The sequence below is a fragment of the Equus asinus genome, chromosome 20 (assembly GCF_041296235.1).
Source record: "Equus asinus isolate D_3611 breed Donkey chromosome 20, EquAss-T2T_v2, whole genome shotgun sequence".
NCBI lineage: Eukaryota > Metazoa > Chordata > Mammalia > Perissodactyla > Equidae > Equus > Equus asinus.
In genome coordinates, this window is record NC_091809.1 from 90,638,017 (window position 1) to 90,663,790 (window position 25,774).

Below are 25,774 nucleotides of genomic sequence, written 5' to 3' on the forward strand. Positions count from 1 at the left end.
ATGTCTGAGCCTGTTTACTGGCAATATTTTCAAGTTAAATTTTTATCTTTGCCTAGTTAGTTAAATATGACTTTTATAAAGGCCAGCCCCATCACAAACAATTCGTGGCACCAATCTTGGAAAATACCATTCCACACTTCTGACATATCATACTATGGTCCTCTAAATCTTGAAGCATTGAGTGAGAAGCGATGGGAAAACTATGAAGTGATCTGAGCTTGAAAGTTAGCTTTGCCATCTTTTAGTTTCAATGAATTTGGGGATGAAAATCCCCTTATAGCGTTGTGTTGATGATCAAGTGAGATGATAGTTATAATTTGCTTATGATAGTACTGAGTGCAGAGGAAGTTAGCAAAAAAAAAAAAAAAAAAATCCTAGTTCCCAGGTAAAAAATCCCCCAAAAACTCTTGTTTTACCTGGTCAACTCGTGGCCTAGATTTGAAGCTCACGACCAGTGTAGGTTCTTCCTCTGGTACTTAATCCTAGATCCTCACCTTTGACTCTGCTTTCTCTCTCTGCAATCTCATCTCCACTCATAACATCAATTACCATCTACCCAGAATTGAGACAAATTGTACATGTCTAGCCCCAGACACCTCTAAGCTCCAGATGCCTATATCTAACTCCCTGACAACGCTTCCTGAATGTCACAAAGTATCTCATACTCAACAAGTGAACACTGAACTCATGATCTTCTGCAAGATCTTTACCTTGATGTAAAACTGAATGAATCATTGAGTCACTAAATGAGTGAAAAACAGGTTAAACCATGTTACACACAAGATGATATCTTGTCGAAATTATGTCACTGTTTTTGGTCCCAAGCAAATGGCGGGGAGCGGGGAAAGGGGCTAGGAGGGTGGAGTGGTGGACTAAAAGAAGGTAAGAAAGGTTTTGGCCAGTTTTATTCGATGGGATTGAGGAAGCAACAAAGTTTGACGCCCCCTTTTTGGCTGACCCCGAGCAGGGTCAGCATCCATGCACGGGGAGCCCAGGGTCTGGGGGGGCAAGTCTTCGGAGTGGTGGGGCCTGGGGAAAGGGGCGGGACTGGGAAAAGCACACCCTCTGATATCTGCTTGACAGACACCGGCCGCGGGAGCTTCTGGGGGCTCCTTCCACGGCTGGCACGCCTGCGCGGGAGCGCGCCAGAATGCGCCTTGGCTTTCATGAGGCACCGAGACCGCAGCGAAGGTTAAGGGCCAGGTGTGGCCAGCGTTTCTTAGTTCTGGCGTGATTGCCAGCGCCAGCTCCCTTCACCTGCCAGGATGGCGACTTCCGCGCCCGTGTCTGAACTGGCGCCTGGGCGTGACTGAACGGAGCCCTGCTGGCAGGTATCACCCGCGTCAGGCGGGCGGTGAGGACGCGGCTGCGTGGAATAGGGAATCCCGCTTGAGGGCGTCCGCGCGGAACAGGCGCTTCTCGGCTTGTTCGCAGTTACCCGGATTCCAACGCTGCGCTCGGCAGTGTCTGCGGGAGAAGCTAGAGGAGGGCCCGAGCTGACGGAGGGATGGAGGCGAGGGCTGCGGCGGGAAGTTAGTGGGTAAGAGAGCAGAGAGAAGGGGGTTAGGAGTGGGATACAGGGCGGCTGGGTCCTGGATCCAGACCTGGTAAACCAGGAATTTAACTTCGCTGCTGTCCCTTCTTCCTTTCTGTAAGGGGAGCAGTCTCCACGCGCTGAACCTGGTAAGTAGATCATGATGAGCCGGTTGTGGAATGACTGGTGTTGATTGCTCATGAAAATACCAGGTGCGACTGGAAAAGAAAATCTAGAAAAGTTAATTCTAACTGGCTTTCTCAGTCATTCCTGGCCATTCCCCCAAAACGTTAAAACCTCCAGGCGTGGTTCTTATTTCAGACAGTTATTTGCAAACTGCTTTCTGCTCCTCTTTTTCTGAGCTAATCTGGAAAGGCTCTCCTTACCTCAGGCTGCTGCCCTACCTATGACCTATTCGGTTAAAAGCAGCCGTATTCACAGACAGGTATTACCCTTTCCCGCCTGTTCAAGTTCCTTGACGCTGCAAAATCCTTGGAATTTGTGTCGCCTGGTTAATCTAATGCTCCAGATTCCTGTCACCTGCGTGTTCCTAATCCCGCCCTTCCGGTGGCGCAGGCTCAGCGTTTTAACTCTTCATCCTGAGTCCCACCATCGTCCTCAAAGGCGTCTTTTCAGTATTTTAGAGTTTAGACTTAACAGTTCTTGACTTTATTCCAGTATTAATCACTTGCAGACCGCTTAAGCTACTCGCGTCACGGCCATGCTTCTCGGACTTTATATGGTGCAAACAGTTCCTCCTTTGAAATCTTAAATGCAAGCATATCGTCCTGAACATGTCTACCTGTCCTCCCAGCTGTATGATTATTTATATTGAATAATTTATTAACTTACGTTTTAACATATAAATCCGTAGTATATTTTGTTTCTTTTTTCCCCTGACTTTCTGTGTTGAATGTTTAATTCATGTCATTCTTGTTAAATGCTGTATGTAAGGCTTTGCCATTGTCGAGCTTAAGCTGTGCTCTGTAGATTTTGATGTGCAGTGTTTTTATCGTTTTTAATTTTTAGATATTTTACAGTTGGACTTTTATCCTTTTATCTGAGTAGTTTTTTTAGAAGCAAAATTTTAAACTACAAAGTGGTTGAAACTTTTTTCGGTATTTGGTGTTAATTTCTGGTTTTCATTCTGGTAATGTGGTCTGTGCCACTCATATTTACTTTTTATTTATTGAGAAGTTTTTTGGTAGCCTAATACATAGCAGCTTTTTGTAAGCAGTCTCATAAATACTTGAATGGAAAACTACAATCTCTTGTTTTATTTAGCAGATTAAGCATATTATTCATTTCTGCTATATTATTACTTAGTTTACTTTTTCTGTTAAGGACTGAGAAATTTGCCTTACTCTTCCATTTCTGTTATATCATTGTTTTGCTATAAATATATTTCAATTATGTTATTTGGTACATTTAATAACAGTCATATTTCATTATGAGTTGTACCTTAAATCATTTAAAGTTCTCACTTTGTCTAATTTAATGCATTTGTGCTTTGAATTCACTGTATATTTTAATTCAATATATCCTTGTATATTTTATTCTTGTTTACATTTGCTAGTTATTTTTTTGATCATCCCTTTACTTGCAACTCTGGAATTTGTTTTGGATGTCTCTTGAGTTTTTATACAGTTTAAATTTTTACCCAGTACATTTATTGTTACAGTGGATATTCTTGTTGTTATTTCTACATTTTTTTTTTATGTTTCCTTGGTTTTGTTTTGTTTTTAACATACAGCCTGTGAGCTTTCTTTCCTATTTCTCTTATTTTAATTTTTTTATTGACTTCATAATAGTTTGCATCAATGTGAGATTTCAGTTGTACATTATTTCTTGACTGTCACCACATAAATGCTCCCCTTCACTCCCTGTCCCCACCCTCACCCCTCTTCCCCCAGTAACCACTGAACTGTTTTCTTTGTCCATGTATTTGTTTATATTCCATATATGGTGAAATCACATGGTGTTTGTCTTTCCCAGTCTGGCTTATTTCGCTTAGCTTAGTTCCCTCCAGGTCCTTCCATGTTGTTGCAAATGGGATGAATTTGTCTTTTTTATGGCTGAGTAGTATTCCACTTTGTGTGTCTGTATATATCTTTATAAAACACATCTTTATCCAGTCATCTGTCTGTAGGCACTTGAATTGTTTCCATGTCTTGGCTATTGTAAATAGTGCTGCAATGAACATAGGGATACATATGTTACTTTGGATTATTGATTTCAAATTGTTTGGGTAGATACTCAGTAGTGGGATAGTTAGGTCATATGGTAGTTCTATTTTTAGTTTTTTGAGGAATCTCCACACTGTTTTCCATGATGGCTGCACCAGTTTGCATTGCCACCAGCGGTGTATGAGGGTTCTCTTTTCTCCACACCCTCTCCAACATTTGTTATTTTTAGTCTTAGTGATTATAGCCATTTTAACAGGCATAAGGTGGTATCTTAGTGTAGTTTTGATTTGTATTTCCCTGATGATTAGTAATGTTGAACATCTTTTCACATGTTTATTGGCCATCAGTATCTCTTTTTTGGAAAAATGTCTGTTCATATCCTCTGCCCATTTTTTGATGGAGTTGTTTGTTTTTTTATTGTTCAGTTGTGTGAGTTCCTTATGTATTATGGAGATTAACCCCTTGTCAGATATATGATTTGCGAATATTTTCTCCCAATTGGTGGGTTGTCTCTTTGTTTTGGTTCTGGTTTCCTTGGCTTGCAGAAGCTCTTCAGTCTGATGAAGTCCCACTTGTTTATTTTTTCTTTTGTTTCCCTTATCTGAGAAGACATGGTATTTGAAAAGATGCCTTTAAGTTCAATGTCAAAGAGTGTACCACCTATATTATCTTCCAGGAGTTTTATGGTTTCAGGACTTATCTTCAAGTCATTGGTCCATTTTGAGTTTATTTGTGTGCATGACATGAGATAATAGTCTACTTTCATTCTTTTGCATGGGGCTCTCCAGTTTTCCCAACATCATTTATTGAAGAGACTGTGTTTTCTCCATTGCATATTTTTGGCACCTTTGTTGAAGATTAGCTGTCCGTGGATGTGCGGTTTTATTTCCGGGCTTTCAGTTCTGTTCCATTGATCTGTGTACCTGATTTTGTACCAGTACCATGCCATTTTGATCACTATGGCTTTGTAGTACATGTTGAAGTCAGGGATTGTGATACCTCCAGCGTTGTTCTTTTTTCTCAGGATTTCCTTAGCAATTGATGGTCTTTGATTGCCCCCATATGAATTTTAGTATTCTTTCCTCTATTTCCATGAAGAATGTCATTGGCATTCTGAGTAATGCCAGTTACTCAGATTGCATTGAATCTGTAGATTGCTTTGGGTAGTATGGACATTTTAACTATGTTTATTCTTCCAATCCATGTGCATGAAATCTCTGTCTCCTTGTGTTATTATGAATTTCTTTGAGTAATGTCTTATAGTTTTCATTGTATAAGTCCCTTACCTCCTTGGTTAAATTTATTCCTAGGTACTTTATTCTTTTAGTTGTGATTGTGAATGGAATTGTATTCTTGAGTTCTCTTTCTGTAAGTTTGTTATTAGAGTATAGAAAAGCAACTAATTTTTGTAAGTTGATTTTGTACCCTGCAACTTGACTGTAGTTGTTAATTATTTCTAATGGTTTTCCAATGGATTCTTTGGGATTTTCTATGTATAAGATCATGTAGTCTGCAAATAGCGAGAGTTTCACTTCTTCACTCCCTATTTGGATTCCTTTTATTCCTTTCTCTTGCCTAATTGCTCTCACCAAACCCTCCAGTACTATGTTGAAGAAGAGTGGTGATAGTGGGCATCCTTGTCTTGTTCCTGTTCTGAGGGGGATGGCGTTCAGTTTTTGCCCATTGAGTGTGATATTGGCTGTGGGTTTGTCATATATGGCCTTTACTATGTTGAGGTAATTTCCTTCTATCCCCATTTTGTTAAGGGTCTTTGTCATAAATTGCTGCTGAATCTTGTCAAATGCCTTCTCTGCATCTAGTGAGATGATCATGTGGTTTTTATTCCTCTCTTTGTTGATGTGGTGTATCATGTTGATTGATTTGCAGATGATGAACCATCCCTGTGTCCCTGGTATAAATCCCACTTGATCATGATGTATGATTCTTTTCATGTATTGCTGAATTCGGGTTGCCAAAATTTTGTTGACGATTTTTGCATCTATGTTCATCAGTGATATTGGCCTGTAGTTTTCCTTTTTTGTGTTGTCCTTGTCAGGCTTTGGTATCAGAGTGATGTTGGCCTTGTAGAATATGTTAGGAGGCATTCCGTCTTCCCTAATTTTTTGGAATAGCTTGAGAAGGATAGATATTAAATCCCTTCTGAAAGTTTGGTAGAATTCCCCAGGGAAGCTGTCTGGTCCTGGGGTTTTATTACTTGGGATACTTTTGATTACTGTTTCAATCTCTTTCCTTGTGATTGATGTATTCAGATTGTCTGTTTCGTCTTGATTCAGGTTTGGGAGGTTGTAGGAATCTAAGAATTTATCCATTTCGTCTAGATTATCTATTTTGTTGGCATTTAGTTTTTCATAGTATTCTCTTATAATCTGTTGTATTTCTGTCATGTCCATTTTCTCCTCTTTCATTTCTGATTTTGTTTGTCTGAGCTTGCTCTCTTTTTTTCTTTCTAAGTCTGGCTAGGGCTTTATCAATTTTATTATTTTATCAAAGAACCAGCTATTTGTTTCATTGATCCTTTCTACTGCCTTTTGTGTTTCAATAGCATTTATTTGTGCTCTGATTTTTATTATTTCACTCCTTCTGCTGACTTTGGGCTTTGTTTGTTCTTCTTTTTCTAATTCAATTTGGTGTAATTTGAAATTGCTTATTTGGGATTTTTCTTATTTGTTAAGGTGTGCCTGTATTGTGATGAATTTCCCTCTTAATATGGCTTTTGCTGCATCTCATATGAGTTGGTATGGTATGTTATCTTTTTCATTTGTCTCCAGATATTTTTGGATTTCTCCTTTAATTTCTTCAGTGATCCTTTGCTTGTTCAGTAGCATGTTGTTTATTCTCCACATCTTTGTCTCCTTTTTAGCTTTTCTCTTATAATTAATTGCTAGCTTTATAGCATTGTGATCTGAAAAGGTTTTTGTTATTATTTAAATTTTCTTAAATTTGTTGAGGCTTGCCTTGTTTCCCAACATGTGGTCTATCCTTGAAAATGTTCTGTGCGCACTTCAAAAGAATGTGTATTCTACTGTTTGTGGATGGAGTGTTCTATATATGTCTATTAAGTCCAACTGGTGTAGCTTTTCATTTAATTCTGCTCTTTCCTTGATGATTTTCTGTCTAGAAGATCTATCAGTTGATGTGAGTGGAGTGAGGTGCCCTACTGTTATTCTGTTATTATTAATATCATCTTTTAGGTTTGTTAATAGTTGCTTTCTGAACTTTGGTGATCCTCTGTTGGGTGCATAGATATTTGTAAGTGTTATTTCTTCTTGATGGGGTGACCCTTTGATTATTATATATTGCCCCTCTTTGTCTCTCTTTACCTGTCTTATCTTGAAGTCTACTTTGTCTGATGTAAGTATTGCAACATCTGCTTTCTTTTGTTTGCCATTAGCTTGGAGTTTCGATTCCATCCCTTCACTCTGAGCCTGTGTGTTGTCCTTGGAGCTAAGATGTATTTCCTGGTGGAAGCATATTGTTGCATCTTGTTCTTTAATCCATCTCGCCTCTCTGTTTCTTTTTATTGGAGAATTCAGTCCATTTACATTTAGGGTGATTATTCATATATGAGGGCTTAATGCTGTCATCTTATTGCTTGTTTTCTGGTTCTCCTGCATTTCCTTTTTTTCTCATCCTCTGTGTTTTGGTCTACCCATTGTATTATGCAGTTTTTTTTAATGTGTTTCTTTGTTATCTCCTCATTTATTATTTGTGTCTCTGTTCTGCTTTTTTGTTTAGTGGTTTCCCTGAGGTTTGTATTCAGAATCTCGTGTATGAGATAGTCCATTTTCTGATGGCCTCTTATTTCCTTAGTCTAAACCAATTCAGTCCCTTTCCTCCTCCCCTCCTAAGTTGTTTTTCTCATATCTTATTCCATCTTGTGAGTCTGTGGTTAAAATGACAGGCTTATCTTTGTTTTTGCTGTTTTCCTTTCCTTTAGCTTAATGCTATACTTGACTATTTGGTATCCTATTCTGATTCTCTCTATTTATCTCCTTACTCTGTGTTTTGTGACCCCTTTCTTCCCCCCACTTTTTTTTCAGGTGTGAGGGGCTTCTCGAGAATTTCTCCTGTGTGTGTGGGGGGGTGGGTGGGGGTTATAGCTACGAAGTTCCATAGGTTTTGTTTGTCTGTCTGGGAAAGTTATTTATCCCATATATCTGAAGGATATTTTTGCTGGATAGAGTATTCTTGGCTGAAGATTTTTGTCTTTGAAAGATTTGAATATGTTGTTCCATTCTCTCCTAGTTTGTAAGGTTTTTGCAGAGAAATCTACTGAAAGCCTGATTGGGATTCCTTTGTGGGTTGTTTTCTTCTGCCTTGCTTCCCTTGGTATTCTTTCTCTGTCATTCATTTTAGCCAGTTTTACTGCTATATGCCTTGCAGTAGGTCTTTTTACCTTGACAAATCTAGGAGATCTGGAAATGTCTTCCACACAGATTTCCCTCTGTTTTCCCTAGGTTTGGGAAGTTTTTGGCTATTATTTCTTTGAACATGCTTTCTGCTCCATTCTCCTTCCCTTCTCCTTCTGGAATACCTATAATTCTCATCTTGAATTTCATTGAGTCAGATATTTCTCGAGACTGTCTTAATTTCTTTTTGTCTTTGTTCTCTCTCCTCTGGAGCATTTCAACATGTCTATATTCAGTTATGCTTATATGCTCCTCTATGATGTCCACTTGAGTATTCAGGGAATCTGTATTTTGTTTTATCCCTTCCATTGTGTATTTCATCTCTAATATTTCTCATCAATTTTTCTTTATAGTTTCAGTCTCTTTTGTGAACTCATTGAATTGTTGCTCTACATCCTCTTTTACCTCGTTGAGTTTTTTGATGATAGCTATTTTGAATTCATTGTCATTTAGATTGCATATTTCTGTGTCCTCAGGACTGAATTCTGGGTACTTATCATTTTCTCTTTGGTCTGGTGATTTTAAGTAGTGCTGATATTGCTAGAGGAGGTGGATCATGTCTTATGCATTCTGATATCATTTGGTTGCAGTTACTGCCTGTTGCCACTGGGTAGGGGTCAAGAGCCACATATTCTGAGCCCTCTGCCTACAGCTGAGATCCCAGGCAGTGTAGCGGGCACAGGGCGGGTGATGGGAGGGGCACTATTCCATGTGTGCTCTCGGGGGTTCCTAACTCTGCTCTAGCTATCTGGTCTCCTGGGGTGTTGGCTTGATGAGGTCACCCCTGTGAAAGCTTTTCCCCCATTAGAGGGCTTCGCTCTAGGCTGCAAGGGCCCTAGGGTGTCCTTGATGTTCCCACAAATGAGCATCTGCTCCCCTGTTCCTTCCCTCACAGAGCCTCCTGCAGTCACGAATTGCAGTCTTTAGGAGAGGGAGCAAAAGAAAGAAGTAAAACTCTCTCTACTGGCAGATGGTTTATTATGTAGAGTTAATTCTGAAAGAATCCAGTAGAAAAACTGTTAGACCTAATCAACAAATTGAACAGAATTTCAAGATGCAAGATCTACATACAAAAATCAGTTGCATTTCGGGGCCAGCCTGGTTGCATGGTGGTTAGGTTCACATGCTCCACTTCGGTGGCCCGGGGTTCACTGGTTCAGATCCCAGGTGGGGACCTCTGAACCACTTATCAAAGCCATGCGGTGGCAGGCATCCCACATATAAAGTGGAGGAAGATGGGCATGGATATTAGCTCAGGGCTGATCTTCCTGAGCAAAAAATGAGAGATGGATTGGTGGCAGATGTTAGCTCAGAGCTAATCTTCAACAACAACAACAACAAATCAGTTGCCCTCCTATGTACTAGCAATGATCAATCCTAAGATGAAATTAAAGCAATTTCGTTTATAATAGCACCAAAAAAGAATAAAATAATTAGCTGTAAATTTAAGGAGGTGTAAGACTTGACTCCTGAAAACTACAAAACATTGTTGAAAGAAATTATAAGAATCCTAAATAAATGGAAATATAGCTCATGTTCATGGATTGGAACACAATATTGTTAGGATGATAGTATTCCCCAAAGCAAACTACAGATTCAAATGCAATTCATATAAAAATTCCAGCTACCTTTTTCGCAGAAATGGACAAGGTGATCCTAAAATTCTTATGGAATTACAAAGCCCAAATAGCCAAAACAGACTTGATAAAGAAGAGCAGGGGGCCATCTCTGTGGCCTAGTGGTTAAGTTCGTGCACTCTGCTTCAGTGGCCCAGGGTTCGCAGGTGGGATCCTGGGTGCGGACGTAAGCACAACTCATCAAACTATGCTGTGGTGGCATCCCACATAGAAGAGCTAGAATGACTTACAACTAGGATATACAACTATGTACTGGGGCTTTGGGGAGGGGCAAAAAAGAGGAAGATTGACAGCAGATGTTAGCTTAGGGCCAGTCTTCCTCACACACAAAAAACACAAAGCTTGAAGATGCATACTTCTCAATTTCAAAACTGAATACAAAGCTACAGTCATCAAAGTCATGTGGTACTGGAATGGGATAGACATACAGATCAGTGGAACAGAACTGAGAGAAATAAACTCATACATGAGTGGTCAATTGATTTTGAACAAGGGTGCTAAGACCATTAAAGGGGAAAATAGGGTCTGGCCTGATGGCATGGTGGTTGGGTTCATGCACACCGCTTTGGTGGCCCAGGGTTTCCAGGTTTGAATCCTGGCCCGAACCTAGCACTGCTCATCAAGGCACGCTGTGACAGCATCCCACATAAACTAGAGAAAAGTTGGCAACAGATGTTAGCTCAGGGCTAATCTTCCTCAAAAATAAATAAATAAATAAATAAAATAAAAGTCATCATTGCTTTTCCTTCACAGACAGGCAAAATAGTGTTCTGGATAGGAATACAGACACTTAAAGCTGTGTGGTACACCTGCCGGTTTCCTCCTCTGTAACAGAATTAATTATAGTGTCTCCTCCATGTTACTGTGAGGGTTGAATGAGTTGATATGTGTAACACACTTAGAACAGGGCCTGGCATGGGGTAAGTGCTATATAAATAAACACTGGCCAACATGACATTAAGTGATATTCTTTCTTTTAAAGAAAACAAAAACTATAGCAGCTTCAGTAATCTTCTGTTTTTCCTTCTTTTACTGTAGAGCTCCTTAACTCATTGCAACTCCCTACCCTCTCATAATCTCTTTATTCTTATTAGTGTCTTGTTTGTGAGAGATTATAAATTATTGTGTGTTTGTTTAAATGTTAGTATGTTTGGAAAAGTATGGAGAGGAATATAACTCCCTCCATTTCCTCCCCTAGAATTGTGTGCTATTAACATGTGGTTGGTTTTCTTAGCCATTTTCTTTGTTTGTGATGATGTGCCTCTGAAGATTTTCTTATTTTCCAAAATTGATGTCATCAGGGATATGTCATTAGATATTCTACTCTTCTCACCTAATATGATTATCATGAGTATTTACCTATTTTACTAAATGGTCCGTGAAAATGTGGTTTCTAATTCACATATAATGTTCCCTCACATACATATATCAATTTCTTTAACCATCCCCCCCACCAAGTGTTGGACATTTAGGTTGTGGCCAATTTTTCAGGCATATCTGATGACTGCCATAGAATACCTAATTAGAAGAGGAACTTCAGCATCAAAGGATATAAATATATTAACGGGCTAGTTACATTATGCTAGATTGTCTACAGAAATGTTATACCAATTCATACTGTCACTAATAATGACAGTATTAGTGTCTCTCTATTTATTCTCTCTCTATTTATTATTATCACCCTAGTAAACACTGGGTATTGTTTACCTGAAATCTTTGTTAATTTGATAGGCAAGTTAGTGTGTTTCTTCCTTTCTGAGGTAAATCCTCCCCCTCAATTGTCCTTTGGATCCCCTTTCTCCCTGCTCTTTCACTTGTATTTTCACCATTTCTGCCTCATCCTCCCACTAGCTTTTTAACATTTTCAGGTCATTACTGATTTTTAAAGTTTTTCTCTCAACCCCATATTCTCTTCTATACCTCTTCTTTATAACCAAACTTCTCAAACTATTTTATACTTGCTTTTCTTATTTCCTCATGTGTTATTCCTTACCCTATTCTGATTTAGCCCTTACCCCAAATATTCATCTGAAACAGTCCTAGCTGAGGTCATTAATGACTTTATTGTAGCAAATTCCAGTGGACGTTTTTTCATTCCTTGTCTCTCTTGACTTCTCAGCAACAAGTGGCACTGTTACCTGTTCCTCATTCTTAAAACACTGAGGTTCTTGTAATACTTTGATTTTCCTCTTTATGGCTATTCTGTCTCTCTCTGTTGCAGTCTTTCTGTAGCTATCCAAATTTCAGAAATTTCCAAGTTTCTCAGCATTTGATCTCATTTTGTCTTCTCTTATTTTCTTCCCTAGGTTGTCATATCCACAGTTACAACTTCAAGTACCGCAGGTAGATAGGTGACTTACAAATTTATATCCCAGCTCAGGCTTCTTCTCTGAACTAAAAATTTATATGCACATGACATTTCTCTTGGATGTCTTAAAGATCCTTAAATTCCATAAAAACAAAGTCATAATCTTTTCCTTTCCAGTCTTCTTTTATTGTTCCCTAGCTGAGTGACTGCCGTCCATCCAGTTATGCAAGTGTAGTTTAAGTATTATTCTTGGCACAACTTCTTCTCCTTCAACTCTCTAATATTTGTCTTTATTTTAACTTCCTAAATATCTCTTGAACGTCTCCTCTTCTCTCCATCTGCAATGCCACTACCCTAGTCCATGTATCGTCATCGTCTCTTAACTAAACTATCACCATAGTCTCTTAAGTTGTCTTAATAAAAGATCTCTCATACCTCTTAGTTCTCTGTTTTTTCTCCAGTTCCAATGTTTGAGATACACTGCAATCAAAGAGATCAAATTTTGTCATATATTTGCTTAAATCACTTTACTGATTTCAGTTTTGCTTACTTCACAACACACTAGTCCCTACCTACTTCTCCAACCGTATCTCTCACTACATCTTCCCCTTACTCTTTGCACTTGAACCACACTGATCTACTTTCAGTCAGTCAGTATCAAATATGTTTAGCATCTACTGTGTCCTCAGCACTCTGATAGGTGCTGGGGTAATGCAGAGAAGAGACAGTTCTGTAGGAAGCACATTCTAGTTGTCCCTTGAGTGTGGCTTGCCCTGTGCCCTCACAGGACCTCTGTACATGCTGTTTCTTTACACAAAATGCTGTTTCCCCTATTCTTTGTCTAGTTAACTCCTTGTCTTCAGACCTCAAATAGGTCCACATTTCCCCAGGGAAGACTTTCTTGACTAGGTTAGTTTTTTCTCTTACGTACACCCATAACACCATATTCTTCTACTTTTAGCATTTAACACTGTTATATTTCATGTGTATCTGTGTGAGTCTTTGTCTCTCACACTGGGATTTATGTTCCTTGAGGGTAGGGACCATGTCTCTTTTTGCCCTATCTTTGTATCCCCAGCTGTTTGCACATATATAGGAACCAAATAAAAAAAAGGATAGATATTTGATTATGAGAAAGGTAAAAATTATTTCATCTGTTTTGGCCACTTGTGATTCAGTAAATGGTTATTTTATGTCTTTTATCTATTAAAACTTAAGAGATTTTTAAGCAATATTTGAAGATCTTATGTAAATTTTCACTATTGACCACAGTTGTGGCAAATGAGATATCTCTGAGGTTTTTAAATTATTTTTGGTGTCTGCCATACATATTTTTAAAAATTTTCAGATATCTTCCCCTGTTGTTTTGTATCTATTAATTTTGTACATAATAATTTTTCCATCTCGAAACTAAGAAATACCTTTCCTGATTTTATTCTAATTTCATTATTTAAATAAAATACTTTAATCAATCTGGAATTTACTTCAGTACATGTAATTTATTTTCTGAAACAGTTAATGGATTATAGTGGATTAAAGATGGCCACAAAGTCTTTGTCACTCTCTCCATCAAGAAGTAGACTTTGTTTCCCCTCCTCTTGAATCTGAGCTGCCACTCAACTGTTTAATCAATAAATGCAGCAGAAGTAATACTGTGCCATTTCCAGGTCTAGCCTGTAATAGGACTTGCAGCTTCTACTTCTTTCTTGTGGAAGTCAGCAGCCACTAGTTCAACTACCCTGATGCTGCTCTGCTTATGAGAAGGCCAGCGTAGCCACAGAGAATGTGTATACATACCCCCCCCCCCCAAACACACACATACACATATGTTTTAAAAGCTCACCAAATGATTCAGATGTACATCTAGGTTCAAGAGCCAGTGGTCCAAGTTTATTAGACAGTATAAGGTAAATTTGGATAGAAAATATAAAACCAAATTTTGGACAGCTTGACTAACTAGTTGAGACCTATGGATTTTAATCTATAAGCACAGGTAAGCCACTGGAGTGACTTGAGAAGTTGGGGGAAATTGTCAGGCCAAAGAAAGGAAGAGGTGGTTTGGCATGGGCTGGTCTCCAGGAGAGATGTAAACAGAGACCCAAGATTGGGATTATAGGCCAAGATTTAAAGTGTTCATTTTTGTTTTAGGTTAGAGACAGGAACAAAGTCTTGTAGAGAAAGCACAATTTAAAAATTTTCAGCTATCTTACCCTGTTATTTTGTATCTATTAATTTTATACATAAGAATTTTTCCATCTCGAAACTTGTGAGTTTGGAATTAGTGGTTGTGAATAAGCCAATGATTTGAAACCTATTTAGTCAGAGCAAAAGAACAACAAATCATGAGTTGGTATCGTATGTGAAGATAAACAGTGCTGTTACCACTAAAATCAACAGATAAGAATGCCTATTACCATAATTATTTAATGTTGACCTGAAAGACTTAACTAATGAAAGAAAAATAAATGAAACAAATGAAAAATTTAATTAATAGAAAAGAAGAGAAAAAACTGTTATTTGCAGAGAACTTTCTACTTAGAAAATCCAAGAGACTCATTATCAAAATTATTATATCTGTCAAGAGTTTAAAACCAGATATAAAATAAAAATATTAGTAGCTTTCTTACATGTTAGAACTAAATGACTTAAAATAACAAAATACATGAAGGTGATTTTAAAAATAGGAGTAAGGAAGTTACGTGAACAATGAGTTGTACAAATATGACAACAACAAAATTTATTTAGGGAAATACAGTTAGGAATTTTGCCATTCAATAAATACTGCTGGAACAATTACTGTTTTGGTTATCTATTGCTTCTAATAACTTACTCCAAAGGGTAGTGACTGAAAACAGCAATCATTTTATTAATTCTCACAATTTTGGGAGTTGACTTAGGAATTCTTACTCTCCATATGGTGTTGGCTGAGGATGCAGCGTTTGACTGAGACAGAATGGTTAAGATGGCTTATTACGTGACTGAAGTTGATGCTGGCTGTCACTGGGAACTGAGCTGGTCGTGTGAACCAGAACACCTACATGTGGCCTTTCCGCATCTCCTCAGTCTCCTAAAGCCTAGGCCCAGAAATGGCATGGTATCACTTCTGCCACATTCTGTTGGCGAAGTAGTCATAGGATCAGCCCTGATTCAAGGGGAAGAAAAGTAAACTCCCCTTTCTATGGGGCGAGTGTCAAAGAATGTGCAGCTGTTTTGATCTACTATAGTCTGTCAGCTGGCCACAAATTATCTTTAATTTCCCCCTTATTAAATACATTTACTCTTTCCTAAGACCTCATCTTATAATGGCGTCAAGCTCGAAGCCTAGGATCTTGTCATCAAAATTAGGTTCAGGTTTGGATGAGGTGCCTCTCTCTCTGAAGGCTGGTGAATTAAAGTGACAAGTCATCCATGTGCCCCCACACACCCAATACACAATGGTGAGCAGAGACAGGAAAACTGCAATTGATACTCCCATTGTATTCCTAGACTCTACCACAGGAGATTCTGATTTAATAGTCTAGCTTCCAGCTTGGGTATTGTACAGATGTGATCATTTCTGCTAGAAATTAGATTAAACCAGGATGAACTGATAGGTACTTGTCAAAGTTGGATGTATCAGAGGGGCTGCTTTGAGGTAAAAGTCATTTCATAAAACAAAATAATAGTATCTAAGGACAGATTAGATATGAGAAATAAAGAGCAATGGTTAGTCAAGATCTCTTCATGAACTCTCGTGTAAATATGAGTAGAACAGTGACTCACTCAACAAAAATGAAGACATTAAGGAAAGTTCTTTCCACATGGAAGATGATATTCTCAGGCTCTCATTTGTTGAGTTGGAAGAGAGTAGTAGGATATTCAAGTGGAGATGTCCTGGAGACTGGTAGAAACAAGGGTCGGTAATGTATGAAGATGCAATTTGGCTACCAATAAAATGTGGAAGATAAAATCATTAGATGCACCTGAAGTTATGTGGAGAAGGACAAAGGGCAGTCAGTGAAATTTAAATGTTTTAATTGCTAGAATATGTAGTATACTGGGCATATTTGTGCAGAAGCTAAGTGAGAAAGGAATTTTGGGAAGGAAAGTTAAACGAAACAGAAACTGAAGACAGGTGAAGAGAGAATCTAATCTTAATAAGAAAAGGTGAAGTTTTGAGTTCTAGGAAATACAGAGAAAAATATCATGGCACTGTTGGAATCGGGAGTGGTTTTGAGCCCAGAAAAAGGATAATTTCCTTGCTACCTTATATTACAGTTTTTTCTGCCTTTCTTCAATACGGGGAACAATTGCAGGCTTATAGAAAGTAGAGGCACTAAAATTGCAAGTCTGTTTTTAGCTGGTTAAGGTATGGTGCCTGTCAGTGTAGACATATTCCTAAAGATGTGACTAAGTTGGTATTTTAGTAAGGCTTATTTATTATTGGTGAGCAGCTTGGATTAAAGGAGACAGGACGCTAGAGAAAGGAAGATTAGGCATAACCTTCACAGACTAGTTTAGCACCAGTGATAATCTGAACTTTGAAATGCCACATATCTGAGTTCACGTACTGATGTTTTATCCAAGCCCTATGTATTCTCATTATTCCTGAATAGATTTCCTCATATTTTATGATCGCCTAAACCCGTTTTGTAATATTTTTATCCAGTTTATTTCTTCTGTAATTATCCTTTTCTAACCTCACCTCACATTTCCATTCTGTATTTAAGACCCATAAAATATGCATTTACCCTGATATGGTTTAGCTTCTCTTTCCTAATTAGACAATTTCCCTTCTAGTTCTTGGAATTTTTTTTATTTCTTTTTAGTCAGGCAATTTTGGAAAACCAAGATTCAGTTCCAAAGCAGCGAATTTCTGGAGAAGAAACATCCCATGGAGTGATTATGACAAGACTGACCAAGAGTGGACATCCTTCTTTAGATGGCTGGAGAAGTGATGATTGGTTATATAGGAACCAGGAACACAGGAACATAAATTTGCTACATGAAGCTTTAATTCATAAGACAATCTACACTGAAGAGGGAGACTTTGAATCTAGTGCAAGTAAGAAAAGCTCTGATGTTAAGTCAGTTGACTCAATTTTTGATACACAACAAAGAATTCCTATGAGAAAGGGGACCCCAAGGGGTGATAAGTTTAAAACTAACTTCAAATTTAACTTAGACTCAGTAGGTAAGCAACATTCAGAGTATAATGAATGTGAGACTGCCTTGAGCCTCAGTATAGATATTCAATGCCCAAAAAGTCATACCACAATGAATTCCTATGGACGCTGTCGGTGTGGGAAAGCCTTCAGCCAGAGTTCATCCCTTGTTTGACATCAAATCATTCATGCTGGAGATAAACCCTATAAATGTAGTGAATGTGGGATATTCTTCAACTGATGTAAAAACCTTAATCATCAAAAAATTCATATTGAAGCAAAGGCCTATGAAGGCGATAAATGTGGCAAAGCGTTTAGTAAGAGTGAAGACAGTAATAAAAATCCAAGACTCCATTCTGGAGATAATCCCTATGAGTGTAACTGTGGAAAATCCTTCAGCAGGAGCTCCTCACTTATTCAACATCAAATGATTCACACAGGAGAGAAACCGTCCAAATGTAAGGAATGTGAGAAAACCTTCTCCAGGGGTTCAAACCTTAAAAAACACCAAAAACTTCATAGTTATAGGACAAGGTGAGAGAACTCCTATAACAGGAAGAAATTTGGGATTACCTTCAGTCGGAGTGCAGAACTCATTGAACATCTGTGAATTTGTGCTAGAAGGAATCCTATGAATCTAGTAAATGGAAGAAAATATTTGTCGGAGTATTCTTTAATTGCTATAACAGAATTAATACTGGAGAGAAATCTGTGGGAGCCTTTCCTAGCCACAAGGGTTTCGAGTTAAATATATCACCAAAGAAGTGTGTGTCTGTCATTACTCTGATACCCATTACCATCATCTCTCCCTACTTCATAAATGGGACCTATGTCATACTTATATTCACTTGATCTATTGATGAAGTAGGTATTAAGGAGCCAAGGAATATCCTTGGAGTTGATATTTAGTAAAACTCAAATTTTCAGTTGTTATAAGGTCACAAGAAACCAGGAGCTTGCAAGAATATAGGAGGCACACATCTAAGGACTTAATTCTCTGAATTAATGGAGAAGACTACATGACAGCCAATTACTCCACCCCTGATAATATCCTTGGCTGTCCTGGTGCTGAGTCAGGACTAGAATTGAAAGAGGGTTATCAGCTGCAATGGCAGGTAGATATGTTGTTCTTAATCTACGTGTATTTTTCAATATCTGCATATTTTAAAGTCTCTTTGGGATCTAAGTTGTAGAGACATCTGTAACCCTAGGTCTATCATTTATCCCAAACACTAAAAGGTTAAGTTTTCCTAGTACTGTGTGTGCCAGAATTTCCTCTTTGTTCTGTAAGCCTCTTCAGGATCCCAAAGGGTTCTTGAGCAAAGATGCTTACCTTATTCTGCCCAAAAAGTTCATACTGGAGACATTTCTAATGAATGATGATGGTGGCTCTTTGTCAGAGTTCATACCTTATTCAAAAGTAGAAAAGGTATATTGGAGTGAACCCCGATGATGAGTTAATAAATGTGGAAGATTATTCTATGTTCATTTGTTCCTCTTGTACTTCACAACAAGTTACGTTCTTTAGGAAAAAACTCTACACAAATAATAGTTATGAAAAGTCATATAAACCTAAGGGACTTGTAGATGATCCTAATGAGAAAAACAGTCCGAATGTAAGAAATTCTTGAGGTATATAGTTCAGTCATTCGTCAAAGCAATTAAATGTTTAATATAATGGATTCTGACATTCTAATTTTAGGTGTTCTGAATCTAATAGTTCACTTTTTTTGGTAAGCTGTGATTTTCTTTTGGGTGGATGAAAGATAAAAGTACTATTTTCATCTTTTGTCTTCTCTCAGCAGCTAGCTATTTGGGTCTAAGTAAAATGATTATTTTTTTCTCCTAAATCTCTAAGCCTTCTAAAAAATAGGTTTATTATTTACTAAGTTAAACATACATAGCTTCAAAGAATACCTTTTTAGAGTGCATTTAATGTTTACTACTTTGAGTATTTACAGCCAATTAACACTTTCCATGAGTCTTTTTCCGTAAACCTATTTATTTAATAAATATTTGAATTTTAGTGTGTGCATTCAAGGGTAGATATCTAAGCTGAAAAAATGTAGGCAGACTGGAAATTAGATAGTGTGTGGTGTAGGGTGAAAATGTTAGGAGAGATGATAAAGGAAAAATGAGTACAAAGCTACAGGGGGATGAGGGCATGACATCAGGGAAACAGAAGTCCACTGATTGGAATATGGCACTGGAATAGAATGGAGCGGGAACATAGAGAAGCTAGGGAGAGACTCAAAGGCCAGGTCATGAAAGGCCTTGTAAGCCGCCTTTGAAGTCTGGACTTTATCCTAAAGGTAATGGCAAAAAATAAGATTCTTGTTATTTCCACAATTATTTGGTGCTCTGAAAGTGCTAATTGCAATAATGAGAGAAGGAAAATAAATGGAAATTGAAAAGGAGAAAATCACTTGCTGATATGGTAGACCATCAGGACAACCTTAAAAAAATCAATTGAAAAACTTAGCTTTAATAAGTGAATTCAGATATACTATATATACGCCACCTCCCTCAAAAAATACCTTGAATAAATGCAAAGAGAGTTCTGGATGAGATGACTATTCTAGAGATGTTGAATCTCCCCACAGTAAACTATAGAAAAAAATTCTAATCGGATAGGTCATTGGGAAGATTATTTCACAAAGTGATTATAAAGTTTATTTTGTAAAAGTGACAGAATAGCTAGAAATATTTTTGTAAAAGGACAGTAATAATGGGAACCTTACTACTAGATTAGTAACATAGTGTGGTCCTAACCTAGGAATTGACATCTCTGGGACAGAATTGATTGTAACTAGACCTTGATGTTTATAAGAATTTAGCATATCGTTAATTGTCACTTCAAACTGGTGTGGGAAAAAGATAATAGGACACATATATCATTGCAGATGCATTAAATATATGAATATATAGTATAGGTTGATATTAATCTATTAAAAGCAAAAATAAAAATTTGAACATCTGGAAAATGGTCTAAAATATTAACTGTCAATTTATGAGAAAAGATAACCAATAAACAAGGGAGAGTACTATTTTCACTAATAAAAACATAAAAAGATAACATTTAGCATTGATAGGCAACATATAAAAGGAATAATAACACTCAATTTTAGCTGGACTGTCAAGAAATGGTAACTCAACCAGTAACAGGAATGTAAATAATGACTACCTTTCTGGAAGCCAATTTGACAACATCTATCAAGAGCCTTCAGAAAGTCAATACAAGGAAACAGACCAGGAGTTAAGGATTCAAAAGCCTCAGGAATGTATGTTCATCACCAAAGGGCAGCACAGAATGCACAGTCTAGAAAAAGAGAAATGAGAGTTGCAGAAAGGACCAGGCATCCAGCCTACAAAGAGAGAGAGGAAGTAACTGCAGGGCTCAGCCTGAGACAGCAAAAAAGAACAAGTATGGTTCAGAACGATCAGACCTTCAGCAGCAGCAACAACAATCACCGAGGGACTAGGTCGGAGATGAGGAGCTAGGGGTAAGGCAAATAGATCACCTAGGCTCTCTTGCCTCTACTCAAAGATGTCAGTAAGCACTTTAATAGGCTGTCCATCTATTTCATGTTTAGGGAGCTGTGATCAAGTCATTGGCACAGATTACTCTGGAACAAAACATTCTGATTAATCCTCCACTCCTGTAACTTACTGTGGTAATTATGACACCTTGACACCTCTTTTACAGAGGCCCCTCTGGCCTTTGCAATTCTGGAAATATGCAATTACCATTAAGATCAAGAAACCCACTTCAATTGTGGCCATTTTTACCATCGTCTCCAGCCTACATAAAACAGACACTATAAGAGCTTCAAGAATGCCTTTGCCTCTCTTTCAAAACATCTCTTAACTCTGGTCAAGGGAGGAGTAATAAATCCATTCCAATAGTCCATCACCCTGCACCTCTGAATACTTTTCTGTATGGTATATGAGAAGTTATTTTATTAGAAGTAGATCAAGTTTGATTCCAGTCTTTAATTAGCCAACTTAGTAGGTTGCTGTTTCTGGTGTTCAAGGCGACACACTACATCCCAGGTCTCAGATGCTTGCACCCATGACAATGAATTCAACTCAAGTGTAACCTATATTTGGTCTTTCTTAGAATCTACTCCCATACTTGCTCTACAGGCTCTTACTAATACAATTACTGAGGTCTTGTAATTCTTACAGTAATAGATATATCCTCTAGGAGCTGGGAATGCTTGCATTTTTTTCCATCAGGATTATGTTGGGATCTAAGTCTCATTATGGGCTAGGAACCAATGATGGTGGTGGGGATGGGTATTGAAGAGATTTGGCATAAGCTTATAAGGCAAACACACCCCAGGTGTAGTCAAGAATAAGCTTTAATGGGGCCAACCTGGTGGTGTAGTGGTTAAGTTCACACTCTCAACTTCATCGGCCCAGGGTTTATGGGTTCAGATCCTGGTCGTGGACCTACACAAGTTGTCAAGCCATTCTGTGGAGATGTCCCACATACAAAGTAGAGAAAGATTGGCACAGATGTAAGCTCAGGGACACTCTTCCTCCAGAAAGAAGAGCAGGATTGGCAACAGGTGTTACCTCATGGCCAATCTTCCTCACCAAAAAAAAAAAAAAAAGCTTTGAAAGAGAGGAGATCTGACACTCTCAAACAAGTATATAAGGGATACCAAATGTTTTCATTGACAATAGAGGTCCAGAGGGATGGAGTGGCCATGGTCTTAGCCTTATCAATGTCTACTCAAATGCCTTATCCAATGTTCTTCACCAAGTCCCTTTCCATATCTCTGAACAGGTTATGAATTTAATTGGTGCTGCAATTCTACAACTGTTTCAGTCAGAGTGGAGTTTGGTCCTCGGCCATGTTTGCCTTGTAGCCATTGGAAATGAGGAACTATTTCAAAACTGTCATAAGCGCCTTCAGGTTATTCTCTTCTGGTTCTTAATTCTATGCTCACAGTTCTTGGTTGCTCATTCCCTGTGTTCATTCCCTAAGGTGACAGGAGAATCCAGATGGCCTCAAATCTTTCAAGTCATTCTTTTCACCATAGCAAATGGAGGCCATAGCCACTTGATCTCTCAACACCTTGCCCTCTGCGTGCACTTTTATTCAATTCTGTCACCAGTGAGAATTTGAGAAATATTTTTTTTGAGGAAGATTAGCCCTGAGCTAACTACTGCCAATCCTCCTCTTTTTGCTGAGGAAGACTGGCCCTGAGCTAACATCCATGCCCGTCTTCCTCTACTTTATATGTGGGACGCCTACGGTAACAGCATGGCTTTTGCCAAGTGGTGCCATGTCTGCACCCGGGATCTGAACTGGCGAACCCTGGGCCGCTGAGAAGCAAAACGTGTAAACTTAACCGCTGCGCCACTGGACTGGCCCCCTGAGAAATCTTGATGCCCTCAACTTCTAGTTTCCCTCCAGCAAGGAGGTTGTCCCTGGGCTCCTCTCAGTAACCCAGTCCTGAATCCCATTTAGAGGGTCTATTTTCTAGGACCACTTGGTCTCAATAATTAGTTTGTGTCATGACAGGATATAGATGTCATACCTAATTTTAGAACAATTTGATAATGGTTTAATAATAAGGGACTATTTAAAGAGGTGTGGGCAGATTCTAGGGAATCCACAAGAAATTAGGGAAGCACTGCAGAGACAGTAGCAAGGAGATGTTTTATCCTTAGGCCTGAAGAGGCAGGAGGAAGGATCCATCACCAGAAACTAGAAAGAAAGGGTCATGTAAAGAAGGTACTTTGGTAAGAGCTGTGACTTCAGATCTAGAAGAACAGGCAGTCAAAATCAACCTTCCAGTCCTGTCTGGGCTCCCCATTGGCCAAACCTAGTCAAAGAGGGCTAGGGAGCCTGTTGACATAGTCCGTTCAGGACACCCTCCCAGTGTTGGAGAAGGGTAGGGAGTGAATCTAGAAAGACAAATAGAAGGTAATCTGTTACAAGATTCAAAATAATCTGATGAGGGATTTTAATGAGCCTCAGTCCTCCTGGATATATCTGATTCACATCCTTGGAAGTCCAAATCTCCTTGAACTGGTTTCTGTACCCACTTAGATTATTTATAGCATATGTTGAAGTGGTTTTTTTTAAATTGATATAATTGACATATAACATTATATTAGCTTCAGGTGTACAACATAATGATTCAATGTTTGTATATATTGTGAAATGATCACCAAGATAACTCTAGTTAACATTCATTACCACACAATGTTACGTATTTTTTTCTTGTGATGAGAATCTTTAAGATTTACTCTCTTAGAAACTTTTAAATATACAATACAGTATTATCAACTACAGTCACCCTGCTGTACATTACATCCCCAGGACTTACTTATTTTATAACTGTAAGTTTATGCCTTTTGACCACATCATCCATTTCACCCACCCCTGACCCCTCACCTCTGAAAACCACCAATCTGTTTTCTGTATCTATGAATTTTGTGTTGTTTTTGGTGGGGGGCAGGGGTTAGATTCCATATATAAGTAAGATCATGTAGTGTTTGTCTTTCTCTCTCTGATTTATTTCACTTAGCATAATGCCTTCCAGGTTCATCCATGTTGTCATAAATGGCAGAATTTCCTTTTTTTCTCTGGGTGAATAATATTCCTTTAGATATATATATATATGTATGTTCCATTATATATATATATATATATATATATATATATGTTTATATGTTTTTATATGTATATACACATCTTCTTTATCCATTCCTCCATTGTTGGACAATTAGGTTGTTTCCATGTCTTGGCTATTGTAAATAATGTTGTAATGAACATGGGAATGCAGATATCTTTTCAATTTAGCCCTTTTGTTTCCTTTGGATGAATACCCAGAAGCAGAATTGCTAGATCATAGTTCTACTTTTAATTTTTTGAGGAACCTCTATACTGTTTTCCACAGTGGCTACACCAATTTACATTCCCACCAACAGCATACAAGGGAGCCCTTTTCTCCGCACCCTGACTAACACTTGCTATGTCTTGTCTTTTTGATAGTCATTCTAACAGGTATGAGGTGATATCTCTGGTGGGTTTGATTTGCATCTCTTGATGATTAGTGATATTGACTACCTTTTCATGTACCTTTTGGCCATTTGTATGTATTCTTTGGAAAAACACCTATTCTGATCCTCTGCCCATTTTTAAATCAGATTTTTTTTTTTGCTATTGAGTTGTATGAGTTCTTTATATATTTTGGATATTAACTCTTTATCAGTTATACAATTTACAAATATTTTCTCCCATTTGGTAAGTTGTCTTTTCATTTTGTTTATGGTTTTCTTTGCTGTGCAGAAGTTTTTAGTTTGATGTAGTCTCATTTGTTTATTTTTGCTTTTGTTGCCTTTGGCTTTAGTGTCAAATCCAAAAAATTATTTCCAAGACCAATGTCAAATAAAACTAAGATGTTTAAAGTGTACATCCTGGTGATTTGATATGTATACATCATGAAAGGATTCCCCCCATCTGGTTAATTAACACATCATGTCCATGCCAGCCAGAGTTCTTGAAGGTATTGTCCGCACTAGCTCACTGCCCACTCACTCTTCACTCACCTGCAATCTGCTCATAGTCCTCATTACCCTAAAGAAAGAATTCTAGACAAGGTCAACTGCTTCTTTGTTGGTGAACCTAACTGAAACTTTTTGGAGTTCATCTTCCCTCCCCTTTATGTCTCTGTGGTGTTTGATGTTATTAACTGTTCCCTTTTTCTTGAGGTACTTTCTTCTCTTGGCTTCAATGACACCACAATATCCTGATTTCCTCTCACATCTTTGGCAACTCCTTCTTAGTATCTGACCATCTGGTCACATGATGTTACTGCTCAGGGTTCTTGTCTTCACTGATGATCTCGAGCCCAGGTATCTTTCCTAAGTTCCAGACCCACAAAACCTCTCCCTGTTGGAGGAGGTCATTTAGAGGGTGTGACTGCTGATTGATCTCCAAGCTGGACCTAGGCAATTGGAGGTTCCTCACCCCCACCCCTGTCCTTGGAATGTACGTTTCATCTGCTATTCCCATGCTAGGAGCTGTTTCAAGGACATAGTCTTGAGAGAGCAATATGTTGTTGAGACCATCTGGATGTTATATATGACTGAACCCAGTTAAGGCTCTATATAAACTTGTCAGATTCCGGCAGGTGGGTGCAGAGATCTACTCGTCTTGTGGCCAGTGAAGACAAGCCTCCTATGTAAGTTCCCTTGCTTATTAAACCTGCCACCTACCAATCTGGAGTGATCTGCCTCTTTCTTTGGTCTCTCCTTGCCTTCTGTGTATGTGGGCCAGTTTCAGATTTCCTCCAGGAAGCTCCCAAGTTTTTGAACCAACGTTCCATTTGTATGGCTCACAGGCTTTTCAGCTCCAATGCAGGAGATCACAGTACAATTTACGCAGTTGTCCAAACTAGAAAACGTGCCTTCTCTCTCCTGCCGTGCTCCATAGCCCATCAGCTACTAAGGCATTCTGCTAGTAGCTATTCAATATTCATTCATCCCACTTCCACTGTTATAGAATCTTAG

The 25,774-nt window shown here is 38.3% G+C and overlaps 1 protein-coding gene across 6 annotated transcripts in view; it reads left to right on the forward strand.

The window, feature by feature from the left end:
- LOC123278917 (olfactory receptor 2AG2-like) overlaps positions 1 to 25,774 on the forward strand; it is a 410,069-nt gene that overhangs the window by 340,280 nt on the left and 44,015 nt on the right. For 2 of the 6 annotated variants that reach the window (XR_011495864.1, XR_011495848.1), the window contains exons 1-2: positions 1,339 to 1,540; positions 1,657 to 1,683. The exons of 3 other annotated variants lie outside the window; for them this stretch is intronic. The gene's annotated coding sequence lies outside the window, so the exon portion shown is untranslated. One more of the 6 variants, XR_011495854.1, reaches the window with a different exon arrangement.